The sequence below is a fragment of the Chrysochloris asiatica genome, unplaced genomic scaffold, assembly GCF_000296735.1.
Source record: "Chrysochloris asiatica unplaced genomic scaffold, ChrAsi1.0 scaffold00074, whole genome shotgun sequence".
In the NCBI taxonomy this organism is placed as follows: Eukaryota; Metazoa; Chordata; class Mammalia; order Afrosoricida; family Chrysochloridae; genus Chrysochloris; species Chrysochloris asiatica.
Window position 1 is genome coordinate 6,087,263 of NW_006408592.1, and position 23,929 is coordinate 6,111,191.

General features: G+C 39.3%; 1 protein-coding gene across 2 annotated transcripts in view; it reads left to right on the top strand.

The window, feature by feature from the left end:
* RAB30 (RAB30, member RAS oncogene family) overlaps positions 1-23,929 on the top strand; it is a 114,861-nt gene that overhangs the window by 29,741 nt on the left and 61,191 nt on the right. Inside the window, exon 1 of one of the 2 annotated variants that reach the window (XM_006864978.1) lies at positions 17,958-18,353. The exons of the other annotated variant lie outside the window; for it this stretch is intronic. The gene's annotated coding sequence lies outside the window, so the exon portion shown is untranslated. Of the gene's footprint in view, positions 1-17,957; positions 18,354-23,929 lie in introns of those variants that run through there. 2 annotated transcript variants of the gene reach the window in all.

Sequence of the window (23,929 nt, forward strand, 5' to 3'; positions counted from 1 at the left end):
ATATACCCTTTGGTTGGTTGATGATGCGTGGAGGGGATTGTAACCATGGCAATGAAATGATATATGATAGGATGCATGTATAACTAATGTTTTCCCATGTAAACTATTGCTTAATTCACAATAAAACATTAAAAAAATACAAAAAAGGACATCTGAAATCAGAAGGCATTGTTGCTAAGTGCCATTGAGTTAGTTCTGACACTGTGTAGGGTTTTCAAGGAGTGGTTGGTGGATTTGACCCATCAACTTTGTGATTACCAGTCCAGTGCTTATTCTACAGCGCCACACCAGGACTGCATTGTTGTTAAGTGCTGTCAAGTTGGTTCCAACTCATAGTGACCCTGTGTACGGTTTCTCAGGTTTTAAATCTTCCAGGGAACAGAAAGCCTTGTCTTTCTCCTGCAGAGTGTCTGGTGGACTTGAACCATGGACCTTGTGGTTTGCAGTCCAATGTTTATCATATGGAGCCACCACACTCCCAGGGCTCCATTAGAACAGGTAATTGCTTTAATGAACCCACAATTTTGATGGCTTGACACAAACCAAATTTATTTCTTGTTCATATATAATTCACCATAATTGTTGCTGGTTGGATTGCCTCTTATGTTCCAGGAACCTAACAGCCCATTTTGTGGCTCCGTTCTACTCTGGGATGTTGGAGTCTTTTCTTTTTAACCTACAAGTGGGGAAAAGGAGATTGAAGTTTCTCATATGGGAACTTTTCTTTTTTAAAAACTTTTCTTGTGAATTGAGTTAAAGTCTACAATGTAGATCATTATAATCAACTGCATTGATTACAATCACTTCCATGCACCATCAGCTAACAGTATTTGCCTGTTACCCATTTCCTTTCTTTTTTTGATGTACACATACCACATTGAAAATATATAGTCATCTAAATGTCCACAGAACACATTTTGCAAGCCAGCTTTCTGCCCACAGGCACACTGCCTTTCTCAGTCCATGGGCCTAGAGTCCTCTGCTGATCTGTCTCTTTATGCCATCGCCTCTGCTACCATCTCTGTAGTTGCCACTTTTCTGGTTAGGATCCCTCACTCCTCTCATGCTCTTTTCATGTGAGAGCTTTTCATGGTCAAGATATAAAAGTGGTTTACATAATTTCCCCCCTTATTCCATTGGCTAGAACTGAGTCCCTGGCCTCACTTGATGGTAAAGGGGATTGGAAAATATGCTGTATTTTCTCAAGAAGAAAATTAAATTGGGTTTCGTGAGCATCTTGCAAGTTTGAGCCACATAGGGACTTAAATGCTGTCAAGATTCCTTCTCTTGCCTTTGCTTCTCTTACACATGGCAGGGAACATAACAACTGATTGCTTCTGAACTCTAAAACTCACTCTTCCTGCCACCAGAGAAAGGCCTAGCCTCTTATTGGCTTCAAGTAAAACTTCTCAAGGACTATTCGTTGATCCTTTTGCTCATTCATCAGTGGCCAGGAAATCATGCTCATTTAGAGTAGATATGGATACTAGGCATTCCATTTGGGCTGCTCTTAGAGAAGGCGGGGGGTCATTCAAGATAAATAGCCATCACATATGCCATCCACTACAAAGGGCCAACCTCTCACAGCCATCTTTTGAAACTTTCCTACCATGTTATTGTTGTTGTTAAGTGACATTGAGTCAGCAACCCTATGTAAGGCTTTCAAGGAGTGGCTGGTGGGTTTGAACTGCCAACATTGCTTGTATAGCACTACACTAGAAACCCTTTTCTATCATTATTGGTGGTGTTAAGCACCATCAAGTTGGTTCTGACCCATAGCGACCCTGTATCATGTTTCTTAGGAGCAGCTGGTGAGTTTGAACCACCAACCTTGCTGTTCAAACTGACCTTGCAGTTAAGTGCTTTTCCTACAGCACCACACCAGCACTTTCCTATCACAGCTACATCCAACTACTGTATTTCACTGAATCTAAGCCACCATCATTATAAACATATAGCATTATTTTATGTGCTGCTGAGAGAGAAAGAAAAAATATGTTTCCAAATAAACTATGACACAATACTAAGATGCCATCCATTATAAAATGCATCCTAATTTCTAAGCTGTCAAAATGTCAGAAAGAATGTTTTAGAATTGGTATGGTATTTATTATGCCAACCAGAGCTCTATACTTCCATACATCAGGACCACTGCTCATTTTGTTTCTTTAGTCCATTTATTAATTTAAAAAATATTTATAGACCAGATAACAATAAGACAGATTCATTCAGCCACTGCCCTCTTATGCCTACCACCTCTCCCATTTTATTTTCTCTTGTCTCCTCTCTCCCTTTCCACTCCTGGTTTTATAAAGTGCTTATCTGTTGGGCACTGAGAATTCACAAAGGAATGTGATGAGATCCTTGTCCTCAAACAACATGTAACCTGTAGGAATAGTAGAGCCAGTGGAGTGTGTGGAGACAGTCATACAAATGAATAAATAGAGGATTGCAATCCTGTTATTAAAATCCTTAACAAAAGATCTCAAATGTAGGGGGGCATGGTCAATTCTGCTTTGAGGAGTGAAACTGCTTATACTATACTATACTATGCTTACGCTTAAGATACACTATTAAAAGAATAAGAAATGGTCTGTTTTGAGGATTAATGTGCAATAATTTCTACAGATACCTGATAATGAAAGTATTTCCCAAAGCCTATTCAAATCAACTCATATTTCCTCACTGTTCATGTTGGAAACGGCACATGTAGGTCTTTTTTCTTTGTGCAAACATTAATGAATAGTCTGTGATGCCTTTTGTAGAGACAGAGAGAATCGATATTAGATTTATCTTATTACGGAGGCAGTCTGCATTTCTGTCCATTAATTACCTACACTCATTGCAAGGCTTCTTTTTAGCTGTGTAATCATCTTTTGGTCCCTAGTGGGTGCTCTGGGTCATATGCTCGAGCAAAGACTGGAGCAGCCAAGAAGGGCTGAGTGCAAGCAGCGATGCTGGGTCCCAGCAGCAGGGAACAGCAGTGACGGAATTTGGAGAAAATGTGGGTGAGGCTCTTTGGACCTAAGATCAGGGAACAGCACATTGCAGGACCTTTCCTTAGAGCGTCCCAGAACTTAGACAATATCATTCAAGTGTTTGATCCTTATCGCTCAAACAAGGATGCCAGCTGAGGTTTTCATTGGTTGAAGACACACAGAAACAACAAGCAGACTCTGAGTAGTAAAGGGGAGCTATATATATATATATATATATTGAGGTTCACTCACCTAAGGAATCAAGAAAAGAATTCAAATGTAAACTCTTCTTCTCTCCTCTGATGTATAAAGAGCCTGGACTCAGACATTGAGCTATGCATACTGGCTGTCTTCACCTTCCAGGTCAGTATGGCTAGAGCTCAGGGTCAGCTGGGAGGGCGGGACGTGTGAGTCCACCTGATCATTGGACATTGGGATCCTTTTGGAGAGAGGTGGCTTTCTCACTCTGCTTTAAAGGAAAAGGAGGGAAAGTAGAATCTCTTCATCAATAGTGCCATATCAATCATCTAACAATGAAGTATGTGACTGGGGTGTGCTCTCATATTTGTAAAAGAAGATACTCCAGTGAATGATGGTGAAAAATCATCATTTCCCAAAGCCTATTTGAATCAACTCATACTTCCTCACTGTTCATGTTGGAAAAGGCACATGTAGATCTCTTTTCTTTGTGTAAACATTAATGTCTGGGATACCTTTTACAGAGATAGGGAAATTCAATATTAGATTTATTTATTGTATATTCCCTTTTTATGGGGAGAACGCCTTGTAAACATACACAAAGAGGAGGAGCAAAGGACAGGAGAAAGAAGGAAGGAAATAAAGGATAGAAGGAGGGAAGGAGAGAGGGAGAAAGGAAGAAAGGAAAGAAGAAAAGAAAGCAACCTTTACAAAAGGTTTTTTGCTCTGCGGTGATTCATAAGCATACAAAGGAGAAACATTAAAAGAATAATCGCTGACTATCTGTTTTGGAAAAGCATGCGTAGTACTAGTCAAAGGGGGAAGTTTTTATTTTCTCTTTTACCTTACTCTGACTTCCATTAGAGTTAATAGGATCATATATTCTTGCCTTTCCTTGGCTTGTTGCCCTGACATAAATGTTTGAATTTCTTGTTTTGGTATTATATATTTTTAACAATAGGAGGAAAGAGAAACAGCTAAATGATTCTATATGTCTTATTGTGGATGGGATTTATTCTCTTGGGTCTTGGCTATTACGATGATCTGTTCAGATGATCTGTGTTTCTGATAGCTACTTCTAGATAGCTTTATAGTTTGCCCAAGGGGTTTGTTCAAGAAATGGATAAATGCATTTTTTATGTGGTGAAACAAGGTGAGTCTTAATCCTGTTTAGCAGAGCTCTGGGCCTTTACTGGGGCTGTTGTCATCAGAGGGACCAGTAGAGCTGTATGTTCCCCTCTTTGTGGCTAGTAAATCCTGAGAACACTTATTAAGTTGCCATTTGATATCCGTTGACCTGCTTTACCCTCTTGGTGCAGGATTTAGTTCTGAGGGTTGCTGCTACAGATTCCATTTATTCAATTAGACAAATAGCCGTTGAGCCTCTGCTGGGTGTTGGGTACTGTTTCAGACTTGGGAAAACTCTGCGAGGAGCCAGAATCAAACTGTTCAAGGAAACCTAGCAGAATGAGAATGCAAAAATGTCAGGGTTTAAAGGGATTTTAGAGATAATCTAATCCAGGGGCCAGCAAGCTTTTTATATAAAGGGAACAAAAGTCATTTTTAGGCTTTGTGGATCACATAATGTCTCTGTTGTACATTTTTCTTTGTTTTTTTTTTTTTTTTTTGCAACCATTTAAAACTGTAAAAAGCATTCTAAGCTGAGTGTGTACAAAAACAGGCCACATGCTGGATTTGGTCCATGAGCCAATGTCTCCAGTCCAGTTGTGCCAAGAACTAGCTGTGTGGCCTTGAGAGGGTCATTTTACCCTGGACCCTCAGTTTATTCATTGATGCATGAGGGAAGTGGATTAGATCAGGGCCAAGGGTGAAATGACCCTTTCAAGGTCACACAATTCGTTCTTGACACAATTGGATTGATGACCCTGACTAAAGGATCCCCAGAGGTTCAGTTCCACAGTACAGACTACCTAATCACTTTGCAAACGTACAGCTTCATTCCTATGGGGAAAATGAAACAATTATTGGATCATTAAGTGCTTGTGCATTGCAGGCACTGTGTTTGGGGTGGAGAATGCAAAGTGAAGCACAACCAAGTCCCAGTTCTCAATTAGCTAAGTTGTTGAGAGTCAGATAAAACGGCAATAGAGAAAGTAGCATCTGGAGATAATATTGAGTGCCACAGGCAACAGATGTGGCTCATTGTTAGAATTCTTGCCTTCCCTGCTAGGGACCGGAGTCCTGGTATGGTGCTGTAGGATAAGCACTGGACTGCTAACTGAAAGGTAAGTTATTAGAACCTACCAGGTGCTCTTTGGAAACCCTGTACAGGGTCTTAATGAGTTGGAACCAACTTGATAGCATTTAGCATCAACAACAACATGCTGGAGACCCAAGCTTAATTCCTGACCAATGCACTTCCTGCGCTGCCACCACCCATATAGCAGTGGAAGCCTGCATGTTGCTATGATGCTGAGTAGTTTTCAGCCAAGTTTCTAGACCAAAACAGACTAGGAAGAAACGCATGGTGATCTACGGCAACTGACAACAATCACAACTTATTGTGCCAGTTTATCTGAGCATTGGCACAGAAACACATATTATGTAAAAAATAAAAAAATTAAGTCAAAAGCTTTTAATATTCTAGAGCTGGAAGGGATTTTAGAGATCACTTAGCTATACCTTCTCACTTAACTGATAAAGATTCTGAGATCTAGAGCTGTTAAATTACTTAGCAAACTCATAGAATCTCAGAGTTGCAAAGGATTTTAAAAAGATATATGAAATAGCCACCCATATTATAATAAAGAACAATAATCATAGCCAATATTTATTGAATGTTTTTTATGACATGTATGTTGTTGTTGTTAAGTGCCACTGAGCCATTTCCAACTCATAGTGACCCTGTATAAGGTTTCCAAGGAGCAGCTGGTATGTTTGAACAACCAACTTGTGGTTTGCAGTCCAATGTTTATCCTACAGTGCCACACCAAGAGTCCATGACTTGTATAGTAATATATATTTTCTTATTTAATTATGACAATAACCCAGTGTGGTACATATGATTATTATCCCTATTACAACAGAGAAAATGAAGCTTTGTGAGATTAAAGAAAATGTGTTCAAGGTCATCCAGCCAGTAAGTGGTAGTTGTTGTTTTGTTATGGGTCGTTGAGTGTAGAACCACTGGATTTAAGTCCAAGCTCAAAAAGTTAACCATGCCCTGCCTGATCCGAGCTCTTTACTCCAACTTTCCTAGGTGCTCACGGCCTGGACTTGGACTGTGCTTATCCATTCACGTGTGTGCTCCTTGTGAACAGGGGCCATGTCTCTGTGTCTTTGTATTCCCGCTCTGGGTTTGGCATGTGAATTTTGCTTAATAGATGATTGCAGGATGAATAATCCATTAACTTTTCCATTAATCCTCTAAGCAATCCACATGCCTAGTAACGAGTAAATGGGAATGCAGTGTGTGAGTCAAACTCATCCCAGGTTACTATCTAGTCCCTTTACCAGACAGATATGCTAATATGCAGATTTGGACCTGGAAAGCCTTGTGTTCTGCAGCTGTCTTTACAGTGCCATTAAACAGTTTTGAGAATTAATAAGCACAGAAGAATTCTCTTTAAACATTAAAGATTCTTTGAAAACTTGACAGTCTGCTTAGTTTTTCTGAATCCAGTGAAGTTTGTGGAGACAACTGGAAGATTCTCTCTGTATGTGGTACCTTCTTTTTTGTCTGACCATTTACATTTAAAATTGTGTCTTCAAATTGGTTTTGGAGGTATCCTGGGGACTTGTAGGCTAGAGAACTGAGGGATTTTGTAAGAAAAATTGGGCACAGATTTGACTTTGAGCCAAATAATTCCTGAAACAAATATGATTGCTACATTAATTTTTCAGTTCTGGCAGATGAGAACAACTGATGCACTAAATGTACAGTGCCTTGCGACATTTTTTTCCTTTCTTACATAAGCTGAATGTTTTTCTTACCTGGCAATGGAAATGCATGGGATTACTTTACTAGAGCTTTGTGAAGTCAAAAGATACTTTAACAGATTTGTAGAGATTTTTTAAGATAATATCTCTCTACCTAGATTTCTGAGGTTTTTTGATATATAAAGAACTGTGTGGGTTTTGTTTGTCCGTTTTAAGTAGAATTTCTTTATTTCATCAAGTTGAGATTCTTAGATTTCAACGTAGAAAATTCTAGCCTTGGAGCTTAGACTCATGAGTTTGCTCATAAAAGCCAACACACAGCATTAATAATGTGGTGCTGTGGGCTAATGCGTCAGACTGCAAGGTAGTTTGAACTGCAAGGTTGGTGGTTCAAGCTCACCAGCTGCTCCTTGGAAACCCTATACAGGGTTACTATGGGTCAGAATTGACTTGATGGCACTTAACAACAACACCAAACCTATCACTTGGGGGTAATTCCAAATTAAATAAAGCATGTTTTCATTAGGTTGTGGGAAAAAAAAAAACCAGATTTAGGCTATATTGCTAAGAATCTTGAGGGATTTTCAGGAGGAAGAAATGAAGCACAAAATATTCTTCAGGTTTGTACAAGCTTGAGAAATCCTTTAACATAGAGAAACGCATGAGTGTTTATTTTCCAATATAAAATAATCGAAGACCTGCAGATGTTTCTTACCAAACCTTTTCTTTTTTCAAGACCCCTCCAATTTGCTACAGTTTTTTTTTTTTTTTTTTTGGTCCTGATTTAATCAAGGAGAAATCATTATTTGGTGACTGTTTGCCATTAATACCTATCTTTAAAATTTTAAATACCCCTCTTTAAACAGTTCTTAGCTATTAATGAATCTTCCTTTTAACTGTACCAGAATATGCTCTTGGTTCATGTAGCTGTATTTGTCCCATCTGTCCGCTCAACAGCAGTGTTGTTGCCTACAGTAAGAAGGGTGATGTGTGCCAAACGGGGATAGAATGGATCTGTTTACTACATGGTGGCTTCTGAGTGACCGTGTAAATAATTCAGTGCCACCATGTTTTGGAAGTAGGCATGGTTTTGTTTTTTTGAACAATTTCAAATCAACAGACTGGTGCTTTATCTCTAAGTATATCAGTATTTATCTCCTAAGTACAAGTTCACTTTTCTGCATAATCATAATACCATTATCAAGTCCTAGAAACGTAACATTGGTTTTATAATATTATTGAATATACATCTATTCTATAAATTTTTACTTATTTTGTTGTTGGGAATATATCCAACAAAACATGAAGGAACTTCAAAAAGTTCACAGAAAAATTCCATTAATTTTTCATTCCATTTTTCCACAACATTTTTTGAAGCCCTTTTTTATGCTAATTCAACAGTTTCCATGTATACCATTTTGCAACACTGATTACATTCTATATGTTGTTGTTAAGTACCGTCGAGTCAGTTCCGACCCATAGCGACCCTGAACAGGGTTTCCGAGGCTATAAATCTTTATGGGAGCAGAAAGCCTCATCTTTCTCCCACCGAACAGCTGGTAGTTTCGAACTGCTGACCTTGCGGTTCACAGCCCAATTTGTAACCACTACGCTACCAGAATAGTATATTTAAATTTTTGCCTTGGTTCAGTTAGCTTTGGTGTGTAACAAATCATGGTAAAACATGCTGTTATTGTTGTTAGGTGCCCTCTTTCGATTCTGACTCATTGCCACCCTATGTATAATAGAACAAAACGGCACCTGGTCCTGCATTGTCCTCACAATCATTGTTATGTTTGAGCCCACTGTATCAGTCCATCTTGTTGAAGGTATACTTCCTTTTCACTGATACTCTACTTTACCAAGCATGGTGTCCTTTTCCAGGGACTGGTCCTTCCTGATAACAATGTCCAAAGTACGTGAGACTAACCAAGTCTTGCCATTCTTACTTCTAAGGAGCATCTAACTGCACCTCTTACAAGACAGATTTGTTTGTTCTCCGCAATCCATAGCATATTCAATAGTCTTCTCCAACACTGTAACTCAAATGCATCAATTCTTCTACAGCCATCTTATTCATTGTCCATCTTTCACATGCCTATGAGGCAATTGAAAACTCCATGGCTTGGGTGAGGCACATCTTAGTCTTCAACTGACATCTTTAGTCTTTAACACTTTAAAGAGGTCTTTTGTAGCAGATTTGCCTAATGCAGTATGTCGTTTGATTTCTTGATTGGTGCTTCCATGAACATTGATTGTGAATCCAAGTGAAATTAAATCTTTGACAGCATTAATATTTTCTCTGTTTATCATGATGCTATTTATTGGTCCAGTTGTGAAGGTTTTGTTTTCTTTACATTGAGTTGTAATCCATACAAAATATAACATAAACATAGCATAGTGGCTTAAAACAACCACCATTTATTATTGCTCATATTTCTATAGGCCAACTGGATAGATTAGACTCAGTGGATCTCGGTTGGGCTTCTGAAATCAGCTGCTGGATAGACTAGGGTCTGGCTGGTCTAAATTGGCTTCACTTTGGATGACTTCTCCACAGAGTCTTGCATCCTTCAGTAGGCAGACCCAGGCTTGGCTTGTTTACACTGTATTGGCATCTGGGCTAGTTCTGTGAGAGGAAGGGTAGAGATGGGGAAGGTGAGGGAGAAGACTAGAAGGAGGAAGAGGAAGAAGTGGGGAGAGAAAGGAAATGTTTGAAAATGCTTTGCAACTGGCACCACTTCACTTACACTGTGGTCTTGTGGTCAAAGCAAGTCAGTCACAAGCTCCTCTTGATGGGAGAAGTTGCAAAGTCATATTGCTCAGGGTGTGGGTACAGGAAGGTAGACAGACAATTATGGGCATTTTTGCAAACACCATCATATCCTTATTGTCCTAATAATGTTAATGTTATAATGTTGATGATAATAACTTATTTCCTTCCTTCTTTCTTTCAATTCAGGGATCAATCAAGGATTGCACATTAAATTTAATTGTTATGTGTCTTTATTCTCTTTTAGTCTAGAACAGTATCTCCACCTTTTAGTGTGAGTTTTATGATATTGGTTATAATTAATTATTTTTTAAAACTTTTTATTGTGAATTGAATGAAGGTTTACAGAGCAGGTCATCAGTTTTACATTCAACAAACCATGCACTTTGTTCCATCTCAATGATTACAATTCCTTCCACATAGCAACAGTTATCCCACTTTCTTCCTGCAGTTCTAATTTCCATTCCACTCTCTTTCTCAACCCTTCTGAATTTTGTCCTTAGGGAAAGGTCCTTTTGATCTTGCATGAATGATCATCCCATGGTGAGCATACCTTACTATTTGTCCCTCTTATATACTTATTTACTGTTTGACTGAAAATTGGGTCATGAGAGTGAATTCCATTCCAGATCTGAAGGGTGGCTGAGGGCCATAGTCTTGGGTTTCTCCAGTCATTTTCAGACCAGTAAGCCCAGTCTTTTTTCTTTTATAATTTTGTGTTTTGTTCCACATTTTCTCCCACTCTATCCAGGACCTTTTAATGTGATCTCTTTCAGAACAGTTGGTAGTAGTAGCCAGGCACTATTAAGTTTTTCTAGTCTCTGGTCATGGTGTTCACATGCTCCATTAGTCCATTGGACTAGTTCATTCCAAGCATCGTCAGTTTTCATCACTCTTCTTTTTTCTGCAAAAGAGACTAATGATTGCGTCTTAAATGACCGCTCATGACCTTTTAAGATCCCTGTTGCTATTCATCAAATAGGATGTAGAACATTGCTTTGTGGACTATGTTATACCAATTGACATTGGTTATTGAAAAAAATTTTTTTTTCTTTTAAAAAAATTTTTATTGTGAATTGTGTGAAGGTTTGCAGACATGACCATCAAGTTTACATTCAACAGCAACAACAGTTGTCCCGCTTCCTCCCTGTGGTTCCTATTTGCATTCCACCCTCCTTCCTATCCCTTCTCAATTTTGTCCTTAGGGAAATGTTGCCCTTTTGGTTTTGAAGATTGACCATTCCATGGTGAGCAACCTTACTAATGCTGTTGTCTCCCCTCCCTAGCTCCCATATACCTATCTACTATTTGGCTGAAAATTTGACCATGAGGGTGAGTGTAGTCCCAGGTACCTCCAGTCTCTTCTAACCAGTAAACCCAGTCTTTAAAATTTTTTTAAAAATAATTTTGAATTTTGGTCCTTTCTCTGGGACCCTGTAATGTGATCCCTTTCAGAGTAGTTGATAGTGGTAGCTAGTTTTTCTGGTCTCAGAGTCATGGAGGCTGATGTTCACGTGTTCCATTAGTCCATTGGACTCATTGATTCTAAGCCTCTTCAAGTCTTATCACTCATCTTTCCTATCCACATGGAGATACCAAGAGTTGCACCTTAGATGGCAGCTTATGAGCTTTCAAGATCCTAGACACTACACACCAAAATAGGATGTAGAACATTGTTTTTGTGGAGTATGTTATGCCAGTTGACCCCTAAGACTATAGTCTTGAGCCCCCCAGGATCAGCAACTTAAGATGTTTGATAATATCTAGGAAGTTTTCATCACTTTGTCCACTGTATGTTCCACCACATTCATAGTTGTGCTTGGACACTAGTTATTTTTAATGTCCAGTTTTATTTTTGAAGACTATCCAATAATCTGAATTTTGTCTAATGATTTCTTCATGATATGTGCAGGTTAACATTTTTGGCAAGAATTCTAAATAGCTGATGTCGTATACTATTTCCTAGATTTGTTTTTAGTCTGGACATTTGGTGCTTAAGTTCTAATCACATCAGTTTATTTACTAGATACCTACTATGCATATGGAGTCCTTGTGTAGTGCTGCAGGATAAGCACTAGACTGCAAGGTCAGTGGTTCAAACTCACTAGTTGCTCCTTGGAAACCCTGTACAGGGTTTCTGTGAGTTGGAACCAACTCAACAGCACTTAACAACAACTGTGCATATAGTTTTAGGTTTAATCCTATGGTAAATGTGAAAGAATAATAAGGGATATTGACTGTCTGAAGGAATACAGAGTTTTCTTGAGGTTTAGCTACTCTTAAAACAAAACTGAGCAACTAATATAGATGCAATGATTTTAAGTTAATGCTATGTTTATAAAAAAAAACAAAAACTTATTGAAGTATAAAATGCATACAGAAAGTCTCCTATATTATAAGTGTGTATCTTGATGAATTTCCAAGCTAAACACACTGCTGGTAACCAGTACCCAAAGTAAGAAACAGTACATATCAACATCCCACTAAGGCTTATTTTTAAATGTGTAGAACATACAACCAAATGATAGTTGTCCTTTTCGATATCAGTTTATGTGTGGTCCAAGATCATCAGTATCAGTTTAAGCTCAAGTTGGTGTTATACCACTCTCTGTTAACATCCTTGCTTCAGAGTAACTTCTCATAATGCCTTTACATCAAGTGTCTCTTCCTTAGTTCCTGTCTCAGACTAAAAGATGACCTCTTTTAACCGAAGGGAAATCTTGCCCTTTATGTATTCTATCCTGTTCTCTTGACTTCTTGGGGTTGGGTCCTCCTTCTGTTTAGTTGAATCCCTTCCATCTGCCTTTTGTCTTCAGTTTTTCCTTTTCTTTGGTTCCTGCTCCTGATCTTATACACTAATCAATAGTTCATCTGTTTCTTCTCACTAGGCTACGTTCTCTGCCTCCCTTTCTTTTTACTGCCAAACTTCTTGAAAGATTGCCTTTGCTTTCTTTTTAACCTATTCATTTAATTGCCTTTTGAAACTTGATTTGTTTCCCCACAATCTAGTAAAGTTTAGCAGCAAATTCCTAGTAACTAAGGCAGTCTTTGATTCACTTTTGTTCTCTTAGATTTCTGCTTCTAAGAAGTCTTACTCATCTTTTCTTTGAGACTGTCTCCACCCTCCAGTGTCATTTATTGTGCATGCTTCGTTCTTTGCCTATTGCTCTGAGCATAACAGCTTTGACTATACAAAGAAAGGACAACACTAATTCCAGCTTCTCTGGTCTGTGTGTAAATGCATTTCTCAGCACTTTTCCCGTGGATTCTGGGTCAATATGTTGAAACTATATCTGCGCTTTGAAGATTATGGTTTTGATGGAAAACTCAACTAAATTGGTGTGTATGCTCTGGTTTCTTGATGGCATGCCTAGTAGGAATCCTATGAATGTTTGTTAAAGTCATTAATTAATTCATTCAATTACTAATTTTTATGTCCAATATATATATAATAAATGCCTAGTCAGTGAGTTGAATTGTTTGATAAATTCCATAGTGACTTACGTTCTTTTCCTTCAAATCATCTAACTATGGGTTTCTTTGTTATTTTCTTTCAGTTTGTTGAATATATATATATATATATATATATATATATATATATATATTTGTCTAATGTGGGCAATTGCTAGTTATATGACCTTTGAATAAATTATTGAACCTCTAGAAATCTATTTTCTCTGTCTAAATACAGGGATAATAATAGTGTCTGTCTCCTGGGTTGTTGTAAAGATTAGATGAAAAATGTACACAGAGCATATATTTCATGCTTACCAATAAATGTTACCAATGCCTCAATATAGTTAGTAATCATTATTATTTTTTCTATAATGTATCAGCCACTGGGCTTTGTTCTTAACAGCAAACAACCTGAGTTAGGTATTTTTTCCACATTTTCAAAACAGAGAAACTGAGTCTCAAAACAAACTGCCACAGGTCACAGAACTACCAAGTTATAGATCTGAGCTATCGTATTCCACAGCTTATGTCTTTACCCTGCACCAAAAAGCCTTTCAGCATCCTGTTTGACATGCAGAAGTGACCTGTTGTTTTTAAGTGTCTGTCGAGTCAGTCCTGGCCCATAACAAGCCCTGTGTAGGGTTCCTGAGGAGTGGCTAGTGAGTTTGTACTGCTGACCTTTCAGATCAAACTGACTTTGCAGTCCAGCACATTAACCCACAGTGCCACACCCACCAGGACCCATAGAACAGAACTTTTGTTGTTGTTGTTAGGTGCTATCGAGTCGATATCGACCCATAGTGACCGTATGAACAATAGAACGAAACAGAGCTTGGTCCTGAGCCAACCTCACTATTGTTGCCACGCTTGAGCCCATTGATGCTGCCACTTGGCTAATCCATCTCACCGGAGGTCTTCCTCTTTTTCTCTGACCCTCCACCTTACCAAACATGATATCCTTCTCCAGTGACTGGTCCCTCCTGACAATATGTCTGAAGTATGAGAGACAAAGCTTGGCCATCTTGGCCTCCAAGGAACAGAACTAGGAGTCACTTTATGTTGTTGTTGTTAAGTGCTCTGGAGTCAGTTCTGACTCATAGCAACCCTGCACAGAGTTTCCAAGGGGCAGCTGGTGGGTTTGAACCGCCAACCCTTTGGTTCAAACCAACCTACGGGCCAGTTGTTTATTCCACAATGCCTCACTAGGACTCCTAGGAGTCACTTTATAGTGATTGAAATAAATTAATACTGTTATCACTTTCTTCTTCTTTTTAATAGGTAGGATGTCCTGAGGAAGTTCTGCCCTGTTTGGGAAACTCCAATTACAAAGACCAGGTTAATAAATATTTTGTTCTAGAGCCACAGAATTTTTGGGTTTAGAAGGATTTTAGGTAGTGTCTTGCCCAGTCATTTGTTGAATTATTTCTCTAATCATCTAACTGAGGTTATATTGGTTTCATTTTGAACACTTCCACAAAAGTTATTATCTCTCACTCAACTCACTCTACCGTCTACAGCTCTAACTACAAGACAGCCTAAAATTTAGTGACTAGACCAATTCACAAATAGGGGATTCCCTAATTGACATGGCACATGGTACTACCATCCTCCCAGTTGTTAAAGCTAGAAACCTACAAGTTCTTTTTACCACTCACATCCAATATCCATTAGCAAGTCTTTTCAGTTACCTTCATATAAAACATACCTCCATTACCACCATCCTGGTCCAAGCCACCATATCTTCCCCTGATTCCTTACTGGGTTTACTGCTTCTCCTTTTGCCCCTTCTTTATGCTCCCTCCTCCACACAGCAACCAGAATTCTCTTTTTTTAAAGCACAAATTACATCTTGTCACTCTCCTGATTAAAATACTGCTTTCATTCCCCACTGCCCTTTGGGCAAAATCTGAACTCCCTTCTGTGATCCATGAGGCCCTCAAAAACAAAAACCGTTGCCCTCAAGTTAATTGTGACACATAGTAGGACAGAACTGCCCTGAAGGGTGTCCAGGGCTGTCAGCTTTATGGAGGCAGACTGCCACTTCTTTCTCCTATGGAGCATAACTGGTAGGTTCGAATCACCAGCCTTTTGGTTAGCAGCCAGTGCGTAACTGCAGGGCTCCTCCCACAGACCCTACCTCATCTTGAAACAGCCTTCTTTCTCCTTTGCTCACTAAGTATTGATCCCTGGTCTCCTGTATGCTTTTCAGACCTCCTGAGCCTTTTTCTGCTGCTGGACCTTTGCACTTGTTCCTCTTTCTTATGCTCTTCTTTTTCCTAGCTTTGCAAAATGACTCTAACATATTCTGTCTCATCTTTCAGGCCTTAGCTGAAATGTGACTTTCTCAGAAAGATCTTTCCTGGCCACTTATCTAAGGTGACAGACTCTAGCCTCATTATCCTGTAATTATCTTTCAGATCTGCTTTGTCTTCTCATGAAGACACAAGTTCTTTGCTGACTGGACCTAAGCTTGTACATTAACAGCTGTATTATCTCTAGAGAAGTGGCATAGTAGCTGGCCTATAGAAGGGGTTCAAGAAATATCTCAGGAATAAGTGAATGGACTCATATTGATTGGATGAAAGGACTGTGGTGTCATTAAAGTGGATTCGAATTTGAACTTTTCCACTTACTCTGTGACTTTGGACAAATTATATTACCTCTGGACTTCAGTTGCCTCATCCTATTGGTCCTGTCTATCTCACAAACTGTTGTAATGGTTAAGATTTTGACAGTGCCTGTGCCTGGCAAAGAGTAGGTGTGCAGCCTGGTTCTTAATGCTGAACATGGGATTTATATCAAGTTTCAGCCAGATTCATGGAAATGTGTGTGGTATGCATGTGTGTTTGTGATCTGTAAGCCTAGGTGTGAGACGCTTGTGACTCCCCTCCAGCAACCCTTGCTGAATGTATGCTGGCCTGACAGGAAGGAGAGTTCTAACAGAGGGTACCAGCTGTTGCACTGAGTGACACTCAGCCTGATAAATCGTTAGGTGCTGAGCCCAGAGCCTTCACTGGGGTGCTGAACAGAGTCCCCAGTGATGAAGTCTGACAGGGTGCATCTTTCTTTGAGATGGATTGGGATACCTTGTCTAGACAGTTGTCTCCCTTGGGAAATCACAGTTGCTCTAAGAGAAGGCACGTGGTCTCCTCCGAAGAATACAAAGTAGGCCGATGAGCTGTTGAGGGGGCTGCTGTGAGGTAGTGTGGAACTGTGGAGCAGAGCTTTCAGAAAGGAACCGTCTGCTTCTATACTCATAAGGAGTGTCTAGGTCATGGTGGTAGTCTTCTCTGTCTCATATGCAGTGTCAACAGAGCCTATAGGATACCGGAAGGTGCATACTGAATCAGTGCTTCTGTTCCCCTATTGAGAAGTGCTGGGAGTTGCTGCTAGAACATGGCTTACTGACTGGGAAGGAAAGCACAGGACTCGATGCAGCTCGCTTGCTTGGCTTAATGATTTAGTTCACTTCCCTCTGTAGGCTGTTGTTGTGGTTGGCAAGTGCTGTTGAGTGGGTTCTGACTTATAACAACCCTACATAAGAGTTCCAAGGAGCGGCTAGTGGATTTGGATTGCCAACCTTGTGATTAGAAGTCTGTGTTGGCTATTAGGGTGAGTGTTTTAAGGTGGAAACTGTCAATAGATCCGCATTCAAATCCTGGTGATGCTATGACATTGGGCAAGTTACTGAACCTCCAAGCTTTAGTTTGTCCTTCTTAAAATGAAGAGACTAATAACCCTTATTTTTATCTGGTTGCTCTGAGGAATAGAGGATAGAATGCATGCAAAAATCTTAGGTCAGGGTCAGGCACACATGGTCAGTAAATGATAATTCTTACTAAGTAGAATAGGTCAGGATTTTGAATTTGTTATTTCTGATGAGCCTCACCTCTATTGAACTTTGAGTCTTGCTTCCTCCATTGCCAGCTGTGTGTCTTGGGCGAGTTATTTAACTTTTCTGTGTCAGTACCATTATCTGTTATGTGCCATTCATAATACTTCATAATGTTGTTATTGTTTAAGTGCCATTGACTCGATTCCAACTCACAGTGACCCTGTATAGGGTTTCCAAGGAGCAGCTAGGTGTTCCTAACTGCTGACCTTGCAGTTAGCAGCCCAGAGCTTATCCTACAGCTGTAGTTGTTGTTAGGTGCTCTTGAGTCGTTCCAAGTCATAGTGAACCTGTATAGGGTTTCCGAAGAGTGGCTAGTGAGTTTGAACTGCTGACCTTGTGAATTAAACTGACCTTGTGGTCAAGTGCTTATCCTGCAGCACCACACCAGGACTCTACAGCCATAGTGGTGGTGGTGTGCCATGGAGTCGGTTACAATTCATAGCAGCCCTGCATAGGGTTTCTGAGGCTGTAAATCTTTACCAGAGCAGAAAGCCTCATCTTTTTCCTATGGAATGGCTGGTAGTTTCAAACTGCTGACCTTGAGGTTAGCAGTCCGACCCGTCACCCCATGCTACCAGAGTGCCTGATCCATAGTAAGGCAAATGTATTAGTTTTCTCCCCCATTTGTTCTGGAGTGTCTAAATACTGTCCCTTTAAGCTTGTTAAGATTCCTCACTAGCCTTGTATGCAGCTGTGTGCAGACAGTTTTTGGCAGAAGGAATGAGGCTTGAAAAAAAATTTTTTTTATGACTGTTTCATAATCTGTTGGCTCAGATCTGCTGCTGCCACGCCCGTGCTTCTCGGGATCTCTGAGTTCTGTTGCAGTTACCCTGTGCCTTTTCCCTTTCACCTAAATGACCCTGAAATGTGGCTGCTTTGAAAGGCTTTGCTGAATGCAAAATGGATTTTCCTCCCAGCTCTTTGGGTAGAAGCTAGCTCAGGGATTCTTAACTGCAGTGGGGAGGGTTGCCAGGTCTGGGCTGTGATTGGATTTTGCGGCCAGGGGTTTTCTGGTTTTCATTAAAATTCCCTGGCTGTCTTCCGGGTTTGCTCCACTGGATATGATTGTGCCCTGGGGCTGGTTGTGCTGTGTTCTCTCAGCTACACACACCTATGAAATTACAGTGACACTGAGATCCAGAGAAAATAGACGGTGGGAAAACAGCCTGGCTAAGAGGACTTTGTGATAAAGAGACCCCCATCCACAACTGCGGAGCTTGAGTTTTATAAAGTCTTAGATACAGACAGTGAGGCAGACATAGCTGAACTAGGAACATGTAGCAGAGACAGTCTTGCTACAGCTTGCCTTTGAAGACAGGTTTACTCTTCAGGGCAGATAGAGGTTTCCTGTCAACTGTCAGAGGGTCCCCAGGTTTCACTTCAAGGAAATCACCCTGTCTGATCCTTTCTCCACAGTGTTGATACCACTAGAGCCCCAGAGGCATCTGGGTTGAAGTGGCAGCTCTAGGAGGATGATAGACTGAGTTAGAGTACAATCTTAATTTCATGTGAGATTGCAACTAGAGTCTGAAAACCTTGTTGCAAACAGACTGTGCTGTTGTTGACTTGCTTTGTCACTTTGGGCAAGTTACTTCCGTGGGTTTCAGCTTCATAGTGTGGTTGTAAGGATTAAATGAGATAGATTATGTAACGTTCTTGGCATACTATAAGTTCTTAACAAGTGGTAGCTGTTATTATACATTGGGCTGGATTTGACTTGTCAGTCTAGTTTACCAAATGTCATCTATAACATTTGCTCAGCATCCGTCTCAGTTTTGTGTCACTGAAGAATTTAAGTCAAACATGTTCCCTAGGGCAAGGTAGAACTCCTATCTGGAAAAATACATGAGAACTATATTATTATGTTTCCCAGTGAAAGGTTTAAGATGCTAGGTATTTCATCTGGTAACTTAGTAGAAGAAAAGAATCTTTACCTCTCATTCTTGATGGATAGATTGTGAAGAGGCAACTTTAACTGATCTTAGGTACAGATGTCCCCTGTTGTTATCCCTAAGAAAGCACTACTGAGGGCTCACATTTGCCTTTAGAATAACCTCCATTTCCAGTGTTTCCTCCTCTCATTCTCCAAATACTATATTCTAACCACAGTGGACTGCTCATTTAAAAAAATCAGTTAATATAAAACATGTCACACACAACAAAGAGTATTTTAAATATATATTTACAGTTTAAAGAACAAAAGTAAAATGAAATATGTATATGCACCATCTAGTTCATCGTCCAGCACTCTTGGTACCTTAGAAGCTTCTTATGAATCCCTTCCCAATTAGATTTCCCTCCCTTCTCATCAGCAATAATGATTCTCCTGACTTTTATGCAGATCATTCCCTTGCTTTTCTTGATGCTTTTAATCAGCAAGATATGTATTTCTAAACTACATATTGTTCAGTTTTTAAAAATAAAGCAGCAAGCACATAAGCCTAGTAAGCAGAATAAGAAAAAGGGAAACATTGCTCCTACTAGATCTAAGCATAATTTGATAAGGACTTTGGATCATAGTCTGACTTTAGCTTTCCTGTTGTTGTTGTTAAGTGTCATTGAATCAACTCTGACTCATAGTTACCTTAAATAGGGTTTCCGAGGAGCAGCTGGTGAGCTTGAACCGCCAACCTTGCAGTTCAAATGGCTTTGCAGTCTGACGCATTAACCCACAACGCCACATCAGGAATCCTTTCCTGAGGGATACAAAAAGCCCTATGGTGTCGAAGTCATTGGGCAAGGTTATAAATGAACCCTAGGAAATAAAAGACCCATAACTATTGGGATATCTGACAGTGCTGTTGTGTGAGCCTGATACTGGACTTATGGTAGAAATATGGTCCCAGAAAGTGGACTGTTGTGTCTTTTGTACTGTTATTTTGTCTGTGACCTATCTAGCTCTCTGGAAATAATGAAGCAAGTCAAAGCAAAATTGTTTTGTTGGACGAAGTGAATGCTATCAGTGAACCTAGGCAGATAGAATGGGAGGGTATGAACAGATACTGTATCAGCACATGATCAAAACAAAGAGTCAGAAAATAATGTGGACCAGACTTACTTATGCATTCATTGTCAGGTTAAAAAGAAAGTATATGGTAACCCTTTGGAATTTCAAGTTGGCCCCAAATTGAATCAACCCTCTAGAATTACCTTTGATTTATTAGAAAAATAGGAGAAAGGATGACAAGTTAAATAAAACCCTAAGGAAGCAAACAGATGAATTTTAAAATACTTAAAGGGAAAATTGGAGAGAAAAGGAGAGGATTATATTACATGTGAAAGTCTTGATAATGTTGGATCTGGGTGATGAGTATGGGGGTTTTCATTTGACTGCTGTACCTTTGAAAATTTTATAAACATGTTTAAAGTATTTTGAACAGTAATACTAAAGTGAGTTTAATGACAGAGGGGATGTTAGTGGTGATCATCTTCTACATGTTTGTCTCTGAGTAATACTTCTTCATTCTAATGGGCTTCTAAGAAGTTGGGTATCATCATGGGATCTTCTGTTTCTAGCCTTTGTACCAGATTCTCTGTTTCTTGTATACTACTTGGTGACGGGGATACCCTCTAGAACCTTCTTTAAAAAAGATTAATGAGTTGTGAATGTCTGTGATCTTGTTATTGTTAAGTGCCGTTGAGTCTGTTCCAACTTGTAATGATCCTATGTAGGGTTTTTGAGGAGCAACTAGTAGGTTTGAATCATTGACCTTGAGGCTAGCAGTCCAGAGCTTATCCTATAGTGCCACACCAAGAATGCCACTCTGTGATCTTATATACTTGAAAATATCTTTTTTCTCTTTTCATGCTTGACTGATAATTTGGCTAGGTATTGAATTCTAAATGACAAATCTTTTCTTCAGAATTTTAAAAGTATTGTTCCATTGACATCTCTTTCTTGGAAATTTCTCTTTAGATCTTGGGACTGCTATGTTGATTTTTCCTCTAGAATATTCTTTATTCTATTTTCTTTCTTTTCATTTCTATATCTTGACCTTCCTGTTTTACTCTCTAGAGTTTCTCAACTTTATCTTGCAATCCTATCAGTGAGTTTTAAATTTCTATTATAGTGTGAAGTTCTGAGTGCCTTTGTTCTCTGTTGTTGTTAAGTACTGTCAAGTCGGTTCTTACTCATAGCAGCCGTATAAGGGTTTATGAGGAGCGACTAGTGGATTTGAACCACCAACCTTGTGGTTAGCAGTCTACTGCTTATCCTACAGCGTCACTTTTATAGTATACTATTTTTGTGTCATAGATGCAGCTTTATCTGTTTTTCTAATGATATTAATGGCATTCCTTCCTGCATAGTATCTGTTTCCTTCAAGTTGCCTGTGGTCTGTATTTTCACTAGAGGTTTTCCTAAGATGTCATTCTGAATGTGATCCTTGCTGTGTTGCTCCTAATTACAAGCTGGGAATTAAAAGTGGGAACTTTTATGGTTATGTGAAAAAAGCCAGTAACAAAAGACCAAAATGCATGGTTCCATTCATATGAATATTAAAAATAAGTAAATCTATAGATAAAGAGTAGATTATAATCACCTGGGGTTGAAGAGAGGGGAGAATGTGGAGTGACCGCTAATAGCTAGATCTTGGATTTATTTTTGTGGTGACAAAATTTTTCTAAAATTAGATTGTGGTGATGATTGTGTAAGTCTAAGAAGATATGACAAACAATTGAATTATGCACTTTAAGTGTATAAATTTTATAGTATATGAAATATCTATTAGTAAGTTGTTTATAAAATTTTGCTGAAGATCATTCAAAAATGTTTGCAGGAGCATATCCACAAGGAACTGCTGAAAATTTAAGCCAAATTCAGAAGAGGACACAGGACAAGGGATAGCTTTGCTGATAGCAGATGGATCTTGGCTGAAAGCATAGAATACCAGAAATATTGGCCTTACTGTGTGGATCATAACAAGCTATGGGTAACACTGAGAAGAATGGGAATCCCAGATCACTTCATTGTGCTCATTCAGAACTTGTACATAGACCAAGATCCAACTGTTTAGACTGAGCGGGGAATATTTCATGGTTTCAAATCAGGAAAGGTGTGCATCAGGGTTGTATCCTTTCCCATCCCTATTCAGTCTTTATGCTGAGCAAATAGTCCAAGAAGCTGTACTTTATAGAGAAGAATTGTTGTTAAGTGTTGTTGAGTAGGTTCCGACTCATAGTGACCCTGTATAGAGTTTTTGCAGAGTGGCTGGTGGGTTTGAACCACCGACTGGTTAGTAGTCCAGTGCTTGTCCTACAGTGCCACACCAGAAGAATGCTGCATCACAATTGGAGGAGGACTCATTAATAACCTGCTTTGTGTAGATGACACAACCTTGTTTACTGAAAGTAACGAAGACTTGAAACATTTACTACTAAAGGTCAAAGATGACAGCTTTCAGTATGGATGGCACCTTAACAAAAAGAAAAACAGTCATTTTCACAACTGTACCAATAAGTTGGTACATTATGATGAATGAGAAAAAGATTGAAGTTGTCAAGGGTTTCATTTTACTTGGATCTACAATTAATGCCCATAGGAGTTATTGTTGTTGTTATTAAGTGCCGTCAAGTTGGTTCCAACTCATAGCAATCCTGTATAGGGTTTCCAAGGAGCGGCTGCTAAGTTTGAACTGCCAGCCTTGTGATTCAAACCAACCTTGCGGTCTAGTGCTTTATTGTTCAGTGCCATCCCATGGAAGTAGTAGTGAGAAAATCAAACAATGTATTACATTGGGCAAATCTACTGTACATAAGCTCTTTAAAGTGATAAAAAATACAAAGCTGTCACTTTGAGGACTAAAGTACACCTGACCCAAAACATGGTATTTTCACTTGCCTCGTATGTATAGGGTCGCTATGGGTCAGAACCGACTCGACGGCACTTAACAACAACAACAACAACGTATGTATAGGAAAGCTGGGCAATGAATAAGGTAGACCCAACAACAACAGATGCCTTTGAATTATGGTATTAGTGGAGAATATTAAATATGCCATGGACTTCCAGAAGAATGAATAAAGATGTGTTGCAAAAAGTACAGCCAGAATGTTCTTTGAAGCAATAATGGTAAGATTTCATCTCATGTACTTTAGATATCAAGACTCATATACTTCAGTTAGCAAGAGGAACCAGTCCCTGGAGAAGGACATCATGCTTGGTAATGTAGAGAATAAGTAAAAAACAAAAAGACCCTCAGTGAGATGAATTGACACAGTGACCTCAAACATAGGAAAGATATTGAGGATGGCATTGGACCAAGCATTGCTTTGTCTGTTGTACATAGAGTTGCTATGAGTCAGAACTGACTCAACGGCATTTATAAACAACAAAATTATTATTTTTTTTAAAAGAATTGCCAGGAAACTATGAATGTGGGATGGAGATCATTAACCTTGAGTCTCTCTATAGAGTATTCTGGGTGGGCTGTGTGTTGAATACCTCTGAGGTCAGAGGCATTGTCAGGTTTTCCCTCGGTTGCATTCATCCGACTCTCTTAGTCTTTCACTTTGCTTTGGAGAGCTAGGTTCCAAATATTTATTACCAAATATTTAAAATATTTGAAATAACAAAACAGAAGAGGGTATAATGTCGGTGATGACTATCTTCAGCATGCTTGTTCAACAATGTTCTGGGTGTCAGGGAGAGAGGACTATAGAGATCTTTGCATTCCCCTTCTTTCAGTAGACCTAATACCTTGTTTTGGAGTCTTGGTGTGGTGCTGTAGC